This window comes from Centrocercus urophasianus, unplaced genomic scaffold (genome assembly GCF_019232065.1).
Source record: "Centrocercus urophasianus isolate 14NV4802_14NV808 unplaced genomic scaffold, USGS_Curo_1.0 seq_74, whole genome shotgun sequence".
In the NCBI taxonomy this organism is placed as follows: Eukaryota; Metazoa; Chordata; class Aves; order Galliformes; family Phasianidae; genus Centrocercus; species Centrocercus urophasianus.
Genome location: NW_024885355.1, coordinates 702,064 through 720,750, shown reverse-complemented (window position 1 = coordinate 720,750; position 18,687 = coordinate 702,064). Strand labels below are relative to the sequence as shown.

The 18,687-nt window shown below is 48.5% G+C and overlaps 1 long non-coding RNA gene across 1 annotated transcript; it reads right to left on the bottom strand.

The window, feature by feature from the left end:
* Window positions 1–16,403: 16,403 nt before the first annotated feature.
* Window positions 16,404–18,551, bottom strand: LOC122170945. The gene is made up of 3 exons (XR_006171887.1): window positions 18,410–18,551; window positions 17,214–17,320; window positions 16,404–16,995 (listed from the first exon to the last, which is right to left on the bottom strand). It is a non-coding gene; the product is annotated as an uncharacterized LOC122170945 (long non-coding RNA).
* Window positions 18,552–18,687: the final 136 nt, after the last annotated feature.

The window sequence follows — 18,687 nt, the reverse complement described above, 5'->3', positions numbered from 1 at the left end:
ACCAAAACCAAACACTGTAATTCATTCTTTACGCTTGTAAACAGCGTTTGCCTTAGAAAAAATAAAGCAAACTACCTTTTCATGCTAATTTATGTTATGTGTAGCTTAGTATAACAAGATGTGCAGGAACATTTGCAAGAGTATTTAAATGTGTTAACCTTAAGTTGGATCTTGCTTTAAAGTCTCAGTTCACTTCCATAAGTGTTGTCATTTCATATTCTTTCAGAATAGCAGCAGAAGGCCAGGCAGGATGCCCTGAGGTCACTGATCTTCCCTAGCTCTCATATCATAGCACGCATAGCTCCCAGCTGCTCTGTGTCCAAGAGCAATAAATGTTTTATGTTTTACATTTCAGTAAGTGCCTGGATTTTTCAGAGGGCTGGAGTTGGGTGAGGTCTTGAGTCTTGTTTTTTTTTTCCCTATTCAGTTCTGCAGAGCACTCTGCTCTGATCTGAGGTCTGTGAGCTTCCTGCTCTGTTTTCTGTGCTCACAGGGCTCATGACAAGTGAACGTCTAATGGACTCTTGGAACTGCTTGGACATCAGTTGACTGAAATTCAAGCATTCATGGCAAGCAGCCTCACTTTTAGATATCATACCACCCTGTGCAGTATGCTGTTCTTAGGACAGCTTAGAAACTCCCTCTATACAACCTAAGAGGAGAGAGATGCCAGAAGATGAGAGCAACAAAATGCTGGCTCTATCCAGGTTTTGGCAAGGCAGCACTGAGTCCATCTGGGACTTAAAAACTTGAAGCAGCTCTTTGTTACAATGGTGAGAGCAGCATTCCTCTCATTTTGTTCTTGTCCCAGCTAGGGACAAAATCCTTAGGAAAAGGGCTGAGAAAGGATTCTAGGCAGACTACAATAAGAGAATCTATCCCAGGTTAAATCTGTATGTTGTATCATGCTGTTGTTGTGGCATGGGGGGAGATAATCCTTCCCACTCTTCCCATTTTCAGTGTGTGGGGAGATGGTGGCTGAGCAGGGTCTTATTTGTGACCACCTGATGCCAGAATGGAACTGCCAACAGTGCACGAGTGGCTTAAGGCAAATCTTAAAGACAACTTGCTGTTGAGCAACAAGAAACTGATTTTGAGACAGGGACAGGCTAATTAAAGGCTTCTAGGGTTGTATTTTAATGGATCGTATTCAGCATCTTAGGCATGAAATACTGAGACAAGTTTCTCAGCTCTAAGTCTCAAATCCCATCATAATGTGAGCTTCCAACTATTTCAGCTTAAAATGTCATTATTGGCAGCATTTCCTCCCAGAATCCTTGTAGGGATAGAATTAGAGGAACTAGTTGTTACCAATGCCTCACTCACGTTCTCTAAGTTTCAGTTTAGAGAAAAAAAGCACCCACAGACTGTTTTTTCTCTTGTATAATGAGGCAATTAGTGCCTGAATGTGGTAGATAATATATCCCCACTCAGTCGGGCACTGCCTTGCATTTGGGCTCATTGCTAGAAAAGCCACTTCCTTGCATTGCTATTCTGGGAAACCCCTGGAAAAGAGGAAAATAGCAAGCAGATACAGACGTATTAAAATGTAATAGTAATAATAATAATAATAACAAAAAGAACCACCAAAATGCCTTCAGTTGCACAGCGTCTACAGGAGGAAAGGCATCTGCTGTTTTCTTCCTTGGTCTCTGGGAAGATGACATACATATTTACCCCAGGCTTATGCAAATTTTTCTACCTAGCCTAGGAAATGAAGCAGTTTCTGCTCATCTAAAGAAACCATTGTTATATTCTTTCCTTTACTGCAGGAAGGGGGAGGAGAGGAAATGGATCAAGTAATTATTTACTTGGCAAAAATTCTTTGTTACTTTTCTGGATCTCAGTTAATTATCAGCGAGCTAATCAACTTCAACCTCAGCCAAATTCTTTCTTTTAACATGTCATTAATAAAGGAGCCTGCTCAGACAATTTTGACTTTATTAACATAGCTTGAATAATTCAGACTTGTGAACAAAAAGGGGGAGAAAAGGAAGCATGAGGAAATACAGTAGTACATTTCCACTTGCAGCTCTCTTCCATCTGTCCCATGGCCGTTCCCACAGTGACCATCTGATGATTGATCTCAGCAGCAGAGCTCATTAATGAGGGGAAAGGAAAGAAATCTCCAGGAGATTTCCCATCTCTGCTTTGTTGCTGGCATCAGCTCCCAAGAAGCAAGTCATGTTGTCCTATACTGTAAGAAGTCAATGCTTTATATATGTAATATGCTACATATTTTATATGTGTATGCATATTTGATCTTTATATATACATACATGCAGCATGCTACATATTGTATACATGTATAGATACACATCCAAATTGACTTTACATATAGTATTCATGTATATATATTATAGTACCATGTAATTATAGAATCATCAAGATTGGAAAATGTGGGAATACAAGAAAAACTGTTCAGAGCAGAAGCTGTGGAGCAAGATAAACAGCAGGAAAAGACCTCTAAAAACATCTTATCCAACCATCTGATTATATGTATGTATATTATGTACATGATATACTACTTAATTATATGAATGAGAGCTGGTTTCTGGACATGGCAGTGCCCAGGTGTTCATCAAGCCAAACTTAATGCAGGTTTCATAACAAAACTGGAGAGGAGAGTTGACCCATCATGATACGCTTTTCTGAAAAGCTTTTTCTAAAAGTCTGACGTAATTATTTGATTACAGTGTGAATGGATTAATTGCAGCATATGAAGCAACCTAACGCATATGAATCACTGTCTACGTTCTGTCTGATGTTCTTATGGCTAAATAGTAGACAACTCTCTATACTGAGTGCAGGATTGGTTCCTGGGTTCAAATGCTGCAGTAGTTGGGATCTAAAAGTTAGGCAGTGCTAATGCAGGGTTTAACCATGGCTCACTATAATTAACACTAACCTTTTGGGAACTGTATTAATAGCTTTATATCCTCCTGGTAGAAACTGGATTGTCTCATGGAAGGGATACAGTGACTCACCTCTATGATTTGTGCTTCTCTAGGAGCGTTGCTGAAGCTGGCAGACTGTGCTGCTTGAGGTCTGAACTGTCTGCAGCAGCTCTGCTACACAGTGCCACATCCACAATCAGGTATGACTGATACAGTTTATGGGGGACTGATGATGCTTAAAGGAAAGGGTAATAAATACAGCAAAAATTCAGCTCTCTTGTCAGTCTTCCCAAAGAAAGTTGTGATGTGCTCAGAGGTGGGTGCTGTACATCATCAACCCATCGGTCACAGAATCATAGAATCATTAAGGCTGCAAAAGGCCTTCAAGTTCACCAATCCCAACCCCAACCCATTCTACCATGCCCACTGACCACATCCCTCAGTGCCACATCTCCATGGTTCTCCAGGGACAGTGACTCCACCACCTCCTGGGCAGCCTGTGCCAATGCGTTACCACTCTTTTGGAGAATAAGTTTTTCCTAATATCCAACCTGAACCTCACTTGGTGCAACTTGAGGCCATTACCTCTCATCCTATCGCTGTTACCTAGTAGAAGAGGCTGACCCCTATCTCATCACAACCTCTTTTCAGGCAGTTGTCGAGGGCAGGAAGGTCTCCCCTGAGCCTCATCTTCTCCAGACTGAGCTATCCCAGCTCCCTCAGCCTGCTCTCCATAAGACCCATAAGGTGCTCAGACCCTTCACAGCTTTTGCCCTTCTCAGGACATGCTCCAGGGCCTCAGTGCCTTTCTTGTTGGTGAGGGGCCAAGAATTGAACACAGCACTCGAGGTGCAGCCTCACCAGTGCCAGTACAAAGAAACGATCACTTTCTGACACTCAAAGGCCGAACAGTGATTCTGGATAAGTTAATCTCTTTTTAATACCATCAGAGCAAACACACACTGTTCTATTCAGTGCCTTCCTAATGCACCGGATCCAACTGGAAAGAATTGAACACCTTTCTTCTCCCATTGCTTTTACAAGGAGCATTCTGTGCCCTGCTGGGCACGCTGCACCATTCACATGACCATCTCCATTTTTTAAACCAATGCTCTTTCAATCTTTGGAGGCCAGGCTGCTAATCTCTGGACAAGCAAATGCGTCTCTTGACAGTGTGATTGATGTTGGCCCATCGCCCTCCATGGCTTGGCCCTCTGACAGCTGGCAGTGATTTTCTGACGACTGGAGCCTCAGTCACATGCCCCCTGACAGCAGCAGAATAATATTCTCATGCCTGTGATAATGGCAGATGCATTTGGAAGGCTCATGAATAAAATTCTCTTCACTGTCTCTTTTTATAACTCTGACATGCTTTTCTGTTGCCAGTTTCTCCCTGCTTGTTTCCTTCCCTCCTCCGTTATTTCTCACACTCTATTATTATTCCTCGTGTTATCAGAGTGGCAGAGACAGACACTTCTAATTTCTTCCCTGCTCAAGGCCCAGCTCTCTTTCTTTTGCTCTTGGAGCAATATTCCCCAGATATTGTTGGCAGGGGGCTCTGTCAGTGTTGAGTCCTGTGTGAAACTGCCTCTACTTTTGTTCCTACTGGCTTCTAACAATGCCAATTCCGTCTTTCCTGCGCCTCACTTGCCAGCTTTGATATTTATTTTCCAAACATGCCTTTGACTCCTCTGTTTTCTCAGGGAAATTTAGGCTTGGTTCCACCTGCCTGACATATCTCCTAAGTCACAGCACGGAGAGGAACCTCAGATGCAGAGAGGCAGAGGGGAAAGGAGAGCCACACTATAAAAGCTGATTTATTGCATTTGTTTATTTGCTTGCAGAAAGTCTTGTTTGTCCTTGGCTGAGCAGAAGGGGATGGCTGGGGCTTACAGCTCGGCTATGTGTCAGAGCAGGCATAAAGGCAGTGGAATCTGGGGATTTTCTTAAAGTGACTTATTTATTATGCCAGAAAACCTGGTCATGGGAGGGGGGAGACTGATGTCAGCATGTGGGAAACCTCCTGTTTCAGCAACCTCGGATGAAAGATTAATGTCTGATTCCCTACTGGGTCTGGTAAGATGGTAAGATTGATTATCCTGCTGTTTGCAATACCCCCCCTCAAAAGGAATGTACGTCACTAAATGACCAATCCTAAAATCCAAGCTGTGTGGTACGGTTGGGGTGCTGGACGGAGGCACATCATACAGAGAGATCTGGACATGCCTGAGAGGTGGAGCCATGTGTACCATGAGGGGCAACGAGGCTGTCTCGCTCCAATTTATAGGAGGGAGATGAGCTTCTTTTCATGTCTGTATACCCAGTGTGAGATTAAGAAACAACGGTTCATATGTTACTCCAACCAGTTTGTTACAAATTCTAATCAGAGAGATGGGGAAGGGAAGGAGGGCGATAGAAAAGATAGGAAAGAAGCAAGAATTGTGTAAAGGGGTGAGAGTCACCACCAGGATCCAGCAGAGGTCCCGATGCAGCGGGGGGGGGGGGGGGGGGAGCGGCAGCGTGGCCGGCCTTGGGCAGCAAGCAGGCAGCAGGAGGCGGTCGCGGAGCCAATGCGGGGGGGAAGCAGCAGCGCTGAGGCAGCGTGCTCAGGAGAGTTGGTCAGCATGCAGGAATTCCGTACTGTGAGGAATGTCGGACACCTCTTCTTCTACTTCAGCATGCAGGCATCACTTTGTGAGGCATCTGTTGCCAGAAAACCTATCCTCATGGTTTTCGATTCCCCTTTTATCCTCCTTTTCCTCCTGCCTAACTGATATACTTGGGTGCTTGAGCAAGAGACATGTGAGTACCCCCTGAGATGGCCATCATCCTGAGATAAGTCCACACAAAAGACCGCTTCACAGCTATTTAGCTGCAGCTCATCTCTCTCTCCTCGCTCCTGGCCTTATCCATCTGTGCCCCCCAGGCAAAGGATTTCTCAGCCCCTGCCCAGGACTTGCCTGGACTCAAACAAGTCCATCTGTGTCCCCAGCAAGCTTTGAGACACTGATGTTAACAGAATAATATCTTGCAGAGGCCAAGTATGAAAATTCCACGCTATGTTCAGAAAGAGTCGAGGTGAGATGGCTGTGCCCTTCTCAGCTCCCAGGTCCTCCTCTGGATAGTAGGAACAGAGCTTGGCCCTGCATGATAACACCCAAAATGGATTCCAGCCTTTCTGGCCAAGCAAGTTTCAGAGCTGTTCCCTTGTCTACACAGGTGTGGAAGAAACATGAACATCAGCCTGGTCCTGAAATTTAGCTTAAACTCCAGAAACCCAGCAGTCCTGGTGCCATTTGTACACAGGAGAAGAGCAATGCATGTCAAGACTGTGTTCAGTTTCTTTCAGTATTCTTAAATCTTGCTGCAAAGATCCACAGATGAAGCGTGAAATTCATTTTAGTCACAAAGATATGCCAGAAATAGCTATTTGAGGTATCAGCAGAATAACCCAAGTGTAGTATCTTGGTAAGTAAAAGGGCATGAGGTTCCTGCATTGAATGAGCTATTCTGGGCCCAGCCAGTCTATGGCTGAGTCTGCTGGCTCCTCCTGCTTGTGCTGATGAAGGAGGATGACATGACACCTTTGTGTCCCACCTGAGTCTAAGTCAGCCCTCAGAGTACTTCCATGCACGTTGGAAAGAGTTTTCCTGGAGTTCACTAGAAAAGTGTACAATGTTCTGTGGTGTAAGCAATCCCAGAGGCAAGGATATGCTTCTCTGAAGAACCTGGGGGAACTGCAAGGAGAAGAGCTTCTTTTGAAGGCAGTCTTACAGTTAGGAGTTTTCAGGACTGAACCTTGCCAGGTTTGCTTTGAACTTTTCCTGACCCCCCTGAGCTTTGTTTCACTCAGTTTAGCTGTGACAGCAATTTCTCTATTTGACTGCGTGCCTACATCTGATTTACTTTGCTTTCATTTATCTTTCTGTGTTATGATCAACCACAGTTTACATGGACGGCAGGAGCAAGCAGTTATTCTGTGAGGAACGAGATGCAAACAGCCATAACACCATGATGTAATATGGAGAAATACAGGCCTGGAATGACAGCAGAGACCTTGAGAAGTGGAGATACAGGATGTGATAGAAAGGAGAGCAGGAGTGGGATGAGAAGAGATAGGGCACAGGCTAAAGCTGGAGACCTCCTGGTTATAAACAATTCACCCACGGTCAGTTAAAGAAATGCAGACATGGACAGAACTGGTTTTAGGGGCAACAAAGAGAACAAAGCAATAATATCTAATGTACATACATGGCACAGCATACAGCAAATTTGGACATGGGAGGGATTGGTAGACTCAAGAAGAGAGAGAAGGTTATGAAATAACATCAGCAAACATAGAAAAAGGATCCAAAGTGGATCTCAAAATGAGAAATGATAAGCCAGTAACATAAACAACACATTTTGAATTGTATTCTTGCTATTTTTAAGACTTTTTCTGTGCTGAATTTTAAATTATTATTCTCTCCTTTTCTCTAATAATTAGACGAAGAGTAATAGCAATTCCTGATTTAACCAATTAAGATTTTAGTTATGCTAATAGTAAGTTCTTGGCTTTACTCACATGTATGGTGTGCTTCCTCTTTACCCACACACAGCGTTTTCATCATAACGCTTCAGAGGTTGAATTTTTTGAATGAAATATAAATATTTACAGAGTAGATGTTTCCATGCAAGCCTGAAACCACAAGATGCCATTTTTGTCAGCGGAAACAGTAATTTCATCTTAAAGCAGAACTCTAAAAAGGGGTCAATGAATCATACTGTAAGACCGCCTACATAGAAATGTTAATTTTACACAGAACCCATGCTGACCAGCACAGGCACAATTAGTGTAAGACTTAAAAATGTCTTGGAATGACTTGAACCCTAGAAGTTCATGCTGTTCATAGAATCATAGAATCACAGAATCTTAGAATCAATCATAGAATGGCTTGGGTTGGAAAGGACCTCAAGGATCATCTAGTTTCAACCCCTGTGCCACGGGCAGGGCTGCTGCTAGATCAAGTTGATTGCCCAGGGCCCCATCCCAGCAAACCTTAAGGATGGGGCATCCAGGGATGGGGCGATCTGTTCCAGCACTTCACCACTCTCAGTAAAAAATTTCTCCCAACATCTAATCTAAATCTCCCTTCCTTTAGTTGAAAACCATTCCCCCTTTGTCCTATTATTATCTACCCATGTAAAAAGCTGATTTTCATTCTCTCTACAATCTCCCTTCAAATACTGGAAGGCTACAGTGAGTTCTCCCTGCAGCCTTCTCTTCTCCAGGCTGAATAAGTCCAGCTCCTTCACCCTGTCTTTGTAGGGGAGGTTCTCCAGCCCTTGGATCATCTCCATGGCCCTCCTCTGGACCCTCTCCGAAAGCTCCACATCTTTCCTGTATTGGGGGCCCCAAACCTGGATGCAGTATTCCAGATGAGGCCTCATGAGGGCAGAACCACACCACTCAGCTTGGTGTCATCAGCAAATTGCTGAGGGTGCGCTCAGTCCCATCACGTATGTCACTGATAAAGATGTTAACAAGTACCAGTCCTAAGACAGATCCCTGGGGGACATCACTGGTCATCTTGCCTCTACCTGGGCACAGAGCCATTGACCACAACCCTCTGGTTGCAACCTTCCAGCCAACTACAGAATAATCCACCCTTCAAATCCACAGCTCTCCAATGCAGAGATAAGGATGTGGCGGGGGACCATGTCAAAGGCCTTGCACAGGTCCAGGTAGATGCCACCAGCTGCCTTTACTTTGTTCACCGATGCTGTCAGTCCATCACTGAAGGCCACCAGATGGGTCAGGCAAGACCTTCCCTTGGTGAAGCTGTGCTGGCTGTCTCAGATCATCTGCTCATCCCTCATGTGCCTTAATATGTCTTCCAGGACGATCTGTTCCGTGATCTTCCCAGGCAAAGAAGTGAGGCTCTCCGGCTTGTACTTCCCTGGGTCCTCCTTCCTCTCTTTCTTGTAAATGGGAGTATGTTTCCCTGTTCTGATCATACAATTTTTTCTGCACACTTAACCTCACTCTAGTGTTTTTGCTATGGCATAAGGGATATATGGAAGCAGCTGACAGTGAGTTCAGGTCCTATTTGGGCAGCTAGGCTCCCCAGAAGTTTTCCTACCAGAACCAACACCAGAGCATGATCTTGTACTTAAAGAAGTGAAGTGAATTTGGATGCCAATAGAGTCTGCAGCTAACACCTTGGATAGTGTAGGCATAGCTACATGGGCGAACAACAGTGACAGATAAGTTTATATTCTGTTTCCTAACACCAAACCAAAATTTTTATCATAACTTTTTCATAATTTAACTAATATGAAACACATAAAAGGCCTATTAGTCAGGAAACACTTTTCCTTTCCAAAGACCACTGGGGATACCAGTATTATGGAGAGCTGCCATATCAATCAGTCATCTTTTGTATGTTAATGGATACGGTTCCAGGGAAGCACCTCCTCTTCCAGTGCAACCAGGATATGGAGAACCAAAAGCCTCAGAATCTTCTGATTGATCTCGGGCATGTTCACAGTCTTGAATCTGTTCTTCTTTGCATATTTCTTGCCTAGAAGTCTGTTGGTCTCAGAAAATAGTTGCCTATCCATGGATATGAGGTTATCTACCCCTGTGCTAACAGAGAGTCCAGCGACCAAGAAACCAGTGCTTTTGACTCTGATGTCCAATCTCATCCAACCAATGGCACATGTTCTCCATGACCTGTTTCATCATAGAATCATAGAATCATGGGCTGGTTTGGATTGGAGAGGACCTTAAAGTCCATCCAGTTCAATTCCCCTGCCATGGGCAGGGGCACCTCCCACGAGATCAGGTTGCCCAAAGCCCCATCCAGCCTTGGCCTTAAGGACTGCCAGGGATGGGGCATCAGTAGGTTGGACAGCCTGTGCCAGAGCCTCACCACCCTCTGAGTAAAGAACTTCTTCCCAATGACTAATCTAAACTTACCCTTTTTTAGATCAAAGCCATTACTCCTTGTCCTATCATTACACTCTTGACAAAAATCCTTCCCCAGCTCTCCTGTACCCCCTCCTTTATATACTGGAAGACTACTATAAAGTATCCCCAGAGTCTCCTATTCTCTAGGCTGAACACCCCCAGTTCTCAGTCTTTCTCCATAGCAGAGGTGCTCCAGCCTCTGAGCGTCTTCATGGCCTCCTCTGAACCCACTCCAGCAGCCCCAAGTCCTTGTGCTGGGGTTCTAGAGTATTGCAGATGGAGTCCAAGAGCAGAATAGAGGGGACAATCCCCTTCCTAACCTGCTGCCACACTGCTTTGGTGCAGCCCAGGGCATGGTTGGCTTTCTAGTCTGCGAGCACACATCGCTGGCTCACATTGATCTTTCCATCCACTCCCATGTCCAGTGCATTCCTTCTGTGCTCTTCTTCCTATCCCGCTGCTCCATCTGTGCTTTCAGGATGATCTGGTGTTGGTGACAGTATGTACCCTGGTTCTTGGGGCAGTTCTTACCACCTCTGTCTATAAGGAGCTGGGACTTACCCCCTCCCGCCCCTGCCTCCTCACCTTCCCACAGTGCAGGAAGATGAATGCAGAAAGGCTCAATAGATAATGATTTGGTGACTCATATTTGATGAGCAGCTCATAACCAGCTTTACATGGCTTATAATTTCAGTCCGCTCTGCACCCAAGACAGAGAGACTACATTCCTTTCTTCTGCTTTGTGGCAGCAACACTTCCAGTGTCAAGTGTTGTGCTTTGTTAGTCCAAGTGTATCAAGAGACAACTTCCTTTGGCTATTTGCAGCACGTAAAAATCAATATGCTGCTTATACATCCTCTCTGTCATCCCAGACATTTCTGCTCTGCTATTACACGCAGAAAGTTTACCTCCCTCAAGGAGAACGCTATTTTCTGCATGAATGAGAGAAATGCTCCAACATTATGGCCCTGTATAAATTACAGGTGTGAGATAGGATCGATGGAGGATATAGCAGGGTGAGCAGCTTATGAAAACAGAGGACTGGCCTCGTGAGCAGGGTGATCCTTTCTATTTTCAGGGCTCTTTTTGCTCAGAAGCAAAATTTGACTGTAGATGTCAACTGTGAAGTGTCTGTAGACCTTTGTCTTGGAGGTGTTGATGAAATCTAGCATCCAAAAATATCTTGTGTAGACCTGTCCTAACTGATTAGCACCACAGCTGGCTATTTTAGAGCTGAAGAAGCAAGCTGTTGTGCACAGTATTTGAAAAGCACTTCTGTCGGTGGACTTGAACACTTGGAGTCTTGAAAATAAGGCATAGAAGGTAAATGCATGGAAAGGGAGCAAAGGAGAAAAAAAGAAGTTTGGGGAAGTGACTGAGAATGTCACATGGCAAATGAGCCAAAATAGGGCATGTAGGCATCTAGTTCAGATGTGTCAATCTTGGAGGAGGAAAATCTTAGAAGGGGAGACCGAGCATAGTTGCTAACAGACACACAAGGGGCCTAGGTGCCAATCTTCCTCACAGGGCAAGTAGAGCCCAGCAACATCCCATCAGAGACACTGCAAGACCCAAACCCTTGCTGGGGTGGTGGGCTTTCCCAAACAAGCCTGCTCTGACCCTCTTTGCTTTTCTCCACCCCTGGCATCTCAGCTATGTGGATGGCTCCTGCCCACTGCTCACTCTGACTGCAGCAATAAGAAAAGGCTTTGTCCTGTTTTCCCTTCTTTCGTATTCCCTTGGAGGCCCACAGGAGAGCGTGGGGTTCCTCCTGCTGCTTGCAGCCCTCTCTGCTCTCAGCAATACCCCCTCTGCAGTTCTGGCCGTGGCCACCTCCCTTTAAACCCACAGTGGCGTCGTCTGGGGGAAGGTGCCAGCAGATGGTGCTCTAGGACGCTGTATGCAGCACCTCTGCCCCACATCGCAGGGCAGGGCTTCACTTCCACGGGCACCCTCCACGGTCCAGCCTTTCCCACCTTGGGCACTGCCCATTGCAGCTTCAGGAGGGCCAGCAGCTCAGGGTGAAACCTCAAAGCTGACCATGTGCCAGCATCCTCCTGCTCCATCCCCTGGGAGAGCGTATTCCATTGGCAAGAGGGGGGGGTTTCCAAGTCAAGACAAAAATGATATTATTTCATCCAAACTGATTTATTCTGGAGAAGTCCAACAAATTCTTCTCTCTGACTCGCTCCTAAAAATGGTGGCCCATATGTTGTAGCCATATCCTTGTGCAGAGCATGCTGCTGACTTTAGGATAGTATTTCAACAGGTCCATCACAGAGAACTTTCCATCCTCAGAGGCGGACAAAGCAATTTTCTGATTTAAAAAAAGGCAAATTTCAAGACAGAACGGCAGCCCAACTGATTACACACAGCAGGAACTTTGGCAAGAAAAGCCAGAGGCAGGCAGTGCTGGTAAGAGTGAGTTATAGCTGTGCTCTGCAGTTTATGGGAGAAGTAAGGTCTGTGTTTACAAAGTGAGAAGAAGAGTGTGAAAAAGTGCTTTTAAGCTGTCAGCTATTTATCTCCGATGCTTGTTTAATTATGGACTAAATATTACAGTGGGAGGAACCAGAGGGTGCAAGCACTTTCCTGCCATGGCAGGAAAGCAGTGTAGGCACTTTAAATTCATGCTGCACTGCTGTCGGTGCTACAGTGGTGATTTGTGGGGAAGTGGGAGCAAGAGGTGATGGTATGCCTGCATGATGCAGCTGCTTGGGTATTTGGACTGCCAGCTTAGACTATAAGTTTTGTTCCCTTGCAAGCTTAGAGCCATTCTGTTCAATTGCTGCTGTGAATAAATTCATTGTATTATAGGAACACCATCCCCAAAGTCCCACTTCAGTAATGATTCTTTTCCTGCTGGAAACCAAGCTGATCTTGATCATCCCTCTCCCCCATAAGCCAGTGTTATGGTGTTTGCCCCAAAACTCACAAATGGTTTTTAGGGCCAAATATACAGAAATCAGTTTTCCCCACCCAAACTTGTGAGATAAACCACAGCAGGGGTTTAAAGGTGCATAACAGCATGAAGACTCACGCGTTCTGCTGAAACTGCATGGTGGAATTTGGATTAGCAGGATGTAATGACTGGAGCAGGAGTTTGGTGATTCTGATTCTGGATGCTGAGAATGATCTCAGGCAAACACAAGCACCAGAAGTCTCATTGCTGAGTCCCAACCTGGGAACAGCTGCTCTCACGGTTGTTTGTGGCATCCACTCTGGGAAGAAGATGCTGGAAATGCTGCTTAGGAAGACTTGCTCTTTCCTTTTGGGGAGAAGATGAAGGTAGAAAGCAAGGAACTGGATAGAAAACCAAAGAAAATGCCAGTAATGAGGTAGCTGTCAACACTCCCTGCGGATATCCTCACGGCAGCAGAATTATTTATAGACAGAAGTGTCTCAGAAATTATTTTCTCTGACACTGGTGGTGGCAGAGTAACGGATAGCTCTACAGGATGGGTTTTCAAAACCACTCAATTAGGAGCAATGAGGTGCAAAATTAGATGTGCAAAGAATTGGAAACAAAGATATTTGAGATGAAAGGGACTTTACTGGCCTGACAACACCATCCTGTTTCCAACAGGACAGAAGAGTTCTTTTCTTAGCACCGTGATGTACAATTGTTCATTTTTATAGACACTTCTGTGTACATGAATGTGACATGTAGAGCCAGAAAAGGGCACATCCATCCAAAGAGGCACTCGGGCACAGCCAGTCAGAAACTTCCTCCAGGATGTCTCTGGATATAAGGACAATGTTTGTTATGACAGAGGGAAGTGAAGAACTGGAACAAGTTGCCCAGAGAGGTGGTGGATGGCCCATCTCTGGAGACACTCAAGGTCAGGCTGGATGGGCTCTGAGAATCTGATGGAGCTGTGGGTATCACTGCTCACTGCAGAGAAGTGAGGGCCATGAAGACGATCAGAGGGCTGGAGAACCTCCCCGATGGGGACAGGCTGAGAGAGCTGGGGATCTGCAGCCTGGAGAAGAGAAGGTTCCAAGGGGACCTTATAGCAGCCCGTCAGTACTCGAATGGGGTCTACAGAAAAGCTGGGGAGGGACATTTTATAAGGGCATGTTGCGACAGGACAAGGGGAAACGGCTGTAAACTGGAAGAGGGTCGATTTAGGCTAGATACTAGGAGCAATGCTTTGCTGTGAGGGTGGTGAGCCACTGGAATGGGTTGCCCAGCGAGGTTGTGGATGCCCCCTCCTTCCCTGGAAGCATTCAAAGCCAGGCTGCATGGAGCTGTGAGCAGCCTGTGCCGGTGGGAGGCGTCCCTGCCTATAGCAGAGGTTGGAACTAGATGATCTGAAAAGTGCCTTTCAGCCCCAATGGTTCTGTGATTGCAATTCCCTGGCATTCCTTAGTCTCTCCACCTCCCCCGAGAGCTGTGCCACCAGGCTGAGCACACCCTCCATCCCCCTGCCCTGACCTCATGCAGGTGGTATCTCTGCCGCCTCCGCTGGCAGCAGCAGGCTCAGGCACTCTGAGACCTGGACAGCTGTATTTCTGGGTAGGCACTCAGTTTGGGTAGCTGCGCTCTTTTTGGCGAGAGCTTTCTCCTGGGTGGAGGCCATGGCTAGGTTTGTTGTCAAGGAGGAAGCCAGTGGGTGAGGGGGTCTCCCGAGTGGGCAGGGAGGCTCTTCCTTCCCTGCTCGCCCTGCCTGCGCCAGTGGCAGTGCCACAGTCTGTTTGCTGGCTCTGTTCAGCCACGTTCCTGGTTGACCACGCTCCCCGAGGGCAGCCTTTGTACGTTCAGGATTTGACCCCGTCACTCCTGGCACGCTCACAGCCCCTCAGAACTACTGTGCTTGCACACTGTGAGGGGACTGCGGGTCCCTGCCTCTCCCTGAACTGTTTCCCGCAGATCTCTTGCGATGGCTCGGCTTCGTTCTCATCTTCTACGCCCTTTCCCATCTTAGTCAAAGTTAATTTCCTTACCAAATGCGCCGACTTTCTCAGGCCGTTTTCTCGTCTTGTGAACACGGGCGTCTGACAGTGGCACAGATGGGTTCTGTGGCTGAACCACAAGTCCTCTCACAGGGACCGGAGCAGCTGCAGCTCCCGTCGCAGGGCCTGTCCCGACCGCAGGGCCCGTCACGAGGGCAGAAGCAGCTGCACGGCCCATTGCAGGGCTTCGAGCAACCCCAGCACCCAGCGTAAGGGCTGGAGCAACCACCGGGCCCGTCACAACGGCAGGGCCTATCACCAGGGTTGAAGCAACTGCAGGCTCCGTCACGGCACTCGGAGCAACTGCCGCTTGCGTTGGAGGGTTGCAGTGGCTGCAGGGCCTGCTGAGTTGCCATGAGCTGCAAAGATCTCCAGGGATGGAGCATCCACAAGCTCTGTGGGCAGCCTCTTCCAGCACCTCAGCACTCTCTCTGGAAAGAACTTCCTCCTGGCATCCACCCTAAACCCTCCTTTGCTGAGCTTAGAAGCGTTCCCCCTTGTCCTCTCGCTGTCTACCCTTGTAAAAAGTTGATTCCCCTCCTGTTCCTTATGCCCTTTTCCACACTGGAAGGCTGCAAGGAGATCTCCTTTGCAGCCTTCTGTTCTCCAGGCTGAACAAGAGGTCAGTGTGTTTGGTCAACGACCAGTGTGTTTGGTCAATGTTTGCTTTTCTCCTGAAGCCAAAGCGTTGTACCTGACACTGGGAAGGAAAAACAACCGTTGCAGCTGAGAGCAGAGATCTGTCATTTGAAAGGTGATAGAGACGTGCTCAGCAATCACTTCTTACAAGGCCACCAGCATGTGTGGGTGCAGCCAGGCTGGAGGAGGCCTCTGGGCAGGCAAGGCCACAGCTCAGCCCAGAGAGCTGCCCTGCCCTGCCCTGCCCTGCCCTGCCCTGTGCTGACCACACACACTCGATGCACTGCAGCGCCTCGAGGCTCGCAGCATCCCCAGAGCAGAAGCAGCCCTCAGATCTGACAGCACTGCTCGCATGCAGGAGGAAAGCCCGGCTCTGACGCAGCTGGAAGCAGCCCTGGACCTGACGTGCACCCTGAACACGGTGGCGTCCCATGCCCAGAAACAAGCCCAGAACCGGGCTGCTCCTGCCAGTGTGGCCTGGGTTCTTGAGGAATGTGGGCCGTGTGCCCACTGGGGGTGTGGCCCAAACCCAGCTCAGCCTGGACTGGGCCAGGTGAAGTGAGGTGTGGGGAGGAGACAAGCCTGTCGTCAAGGTCCCTACCTGCACCCGCCTCAGCGAAAAAAAAGCAGGGAAGGATGAAGCTGACAAATGTGTGTGGGGGGGATCTCTGATCTTTATTGTGTTGGACTTTTAAGACCAGAGTAAGTAGGGGAGATAGGACAAGGAGGGATGGTTTTAAACGGAGACAGGGGAGGTTTGGATTAGATCTTAGGAGGCAGCTTTTCCCACAGAGCGCGGTGACACACTGGAACAGGTTTGCCAAGGATGTTGTGCATGCCCCGTCCCTGGAGGTGTTGAAAGCCAGGCTGGATGTGGCTCTGGGCAGCGTGTTCTACCCTGCACATAGCAGGGGGGTTGAAACTAGATGATCACTGTGGTCCATTTCAACCCAGGCCATTCAGTGAGTGGCACACGACTGCTCGTACGTAGACTCGGGGGCTGTCCGTGGGGACCTTTGGCTCTGAAGTTGTTCCTGGGAGCAGCTTCATTCCCGGGACAGCCTCCGCCATTGGGCCCGGCTCCCGCTGCCTCTTTGGGGTGAGCAGTGGGAATGGTGAGCCCAGCGTCTCTGTGGAGGAGGGCTTTGGGTGTGGGTGCGCCCTCGCTGCCTGGATGGTCCCCTGCGTCCGGGCACTCTGGAAGGCCTCGGGGAGCTCGAAGTGGCAGATCTTGTTGATCTGTGGGTGCCACTCAGCTCCCCTGGGGCTGGCGTTTGCCGGCTGCCATGGTGTCCTCTTGGCCGGCTCTGGGAACTCGGGAGGGCCAGGGAGTGCCCTGCACGGCACGTCTCTGGTGCTCAGTCCTTGCTCTCCCAGCCTGTGGTGAGGCTGAGATCTCCCGCTGAGCCCCAGAGAGCTGCTGCGGTAACTCACCCCCTTCTCTCTGCCTGCTCTCTGCCTCCATGGTAAAGGCATTCGCTGGCATTGCAGCGGCTGTGCCTCTCTTGGAGCCTGTGTTCCTGTGCCTCATAGCTGTCCCATTCTGGGTCTCTGCAAGAGAAGGGAGGGGAAGTGATGAGCCTCTGGTGTCCCCAGCGTAAGATCCAAGCTTATCCCATCTCATCCACTCCGTCTCCACTTCCAGCTTCTCCATGAGGCTGGGGCACATGTTCACGCGACAGCCAAGGGCCAGGCCTGCCAAGACAGTCCCTGGGCAGGCGCAGCACTGCAGCCTTAATGTGAGCAGAACCGGGCAGAAGGACACCAACCTGCGTGGGATGTGGATCCCCATGATGTACATTTCCTCAGAGAATCCACTGTAGTCTCAACAGCCGGGGCAATCAAAGTAGTTCGTGCCAGCACTCAGTGCCAGTTGCTGCAGGAGAAGCACAAGCAGGGTGAGTGTGAGCAGTGCCTGGTGCTGCTGAGCGCCAAGCGTGCCTGCGTGCCTTTGTCCTCTTCAATATCTTGTCCTCTTCAATATCTAGTCCTCTTCAATATCTTTATTGATGACCTCGATGAGGGCATCAAGTGCACCCTCGTTAAATTCGCAGATGACACCAAATTGGCTGGAAGTGTGGATCTGCCTGGGGGTAGCGAGGCCCTACAGAGGGATCTGGACAGGCTGGAGAGCTGGGCTGAAGCCAATAGGATGAGTTTCAACAGGGCCAAATGCCGGGTCCTGCACTTCGGCCACAACAACCCCAGGCGACGCTACAGGCTTGGGGCGGTGTGGCTGGAGGACTGCGTAGAGGAAATGGACCTGGGGATATTGATTGATGCTCGGCTGAACATGAGCCCACAGTGTGCCCAGGTGGCCAAGAAGGCCAATGGCATCCTGGCTTGCATCAGAAACAGTGTTGCAAGCAGGAGCAGAGAGGTGATTGTTCCCCTGTATTCAGCACTGGTGAGGCCGCACCTCGAGTACTGTGTCCAGTTTTGGGCCCCTCACTGCAAGAAAGATATTGAGGCCCTGGAACGTGTTCAAAGGAGGGCAACAAAGCTGGTGAGGGGTCTGGAACACAGGCCATATGAGGAGAGGCTGAAGGAGCTGGGAATGTTCAGCCTGGAGAAGAGGAGGCTCAGGGGAGACCTCATTGCTCTCTGTAACTTCCTGAAGGGAGGTTGTAGTGAGCTGGGGGTCGGCCTCTGCTTTCGTGTCATCAGTGTTAGGAGCAGGGGGAATGGCTTCAAGCTACGGCAGGGGAGATTCAGGCTGGACATGAGGAAGTATTACTTTTCAGAAAGGGTGGTCAGGCACTGGAACGGACTGCCCAGGGAGGTGGTGGAGTCACTGACCCTGGGGGTGTTCAAAGAAAGACTGGATGTTGTGTTGAGGGACATGGTTTAGTAGGAGCTATTGGGAATAGGTGAACGGTTGGACTGGGTGATCTTTTAGGTCTTTTCCAACCTTGGTGATTCTATGATTCTATGATTCTATGCATGGTGAGGGGAGGGCTCCTACCTGGATGCAGGCCCAGTGGAACCAGGCACGCTGGCACACTGGACACACCGTGGTGTGGTAGGACAAGCTGTCCCCCACAGGCTCAAGGCAGATGATGCAGTTGTTGCCTTCTGCTGGGACTTCCCGAGTCATCTGTCGAGGGTGGTGCTCCCAACAGAAGGATCTGGGGGAGGATGGAAGGGATGGGCACGGTGAGAAGTGCTGCGAGGAGGGCAGAGGTCCAGGAAAGAGCGCCCAGGCCCTGCCTCTAGCTCTGGCAGGCCGCTGGCAGGTGGAAC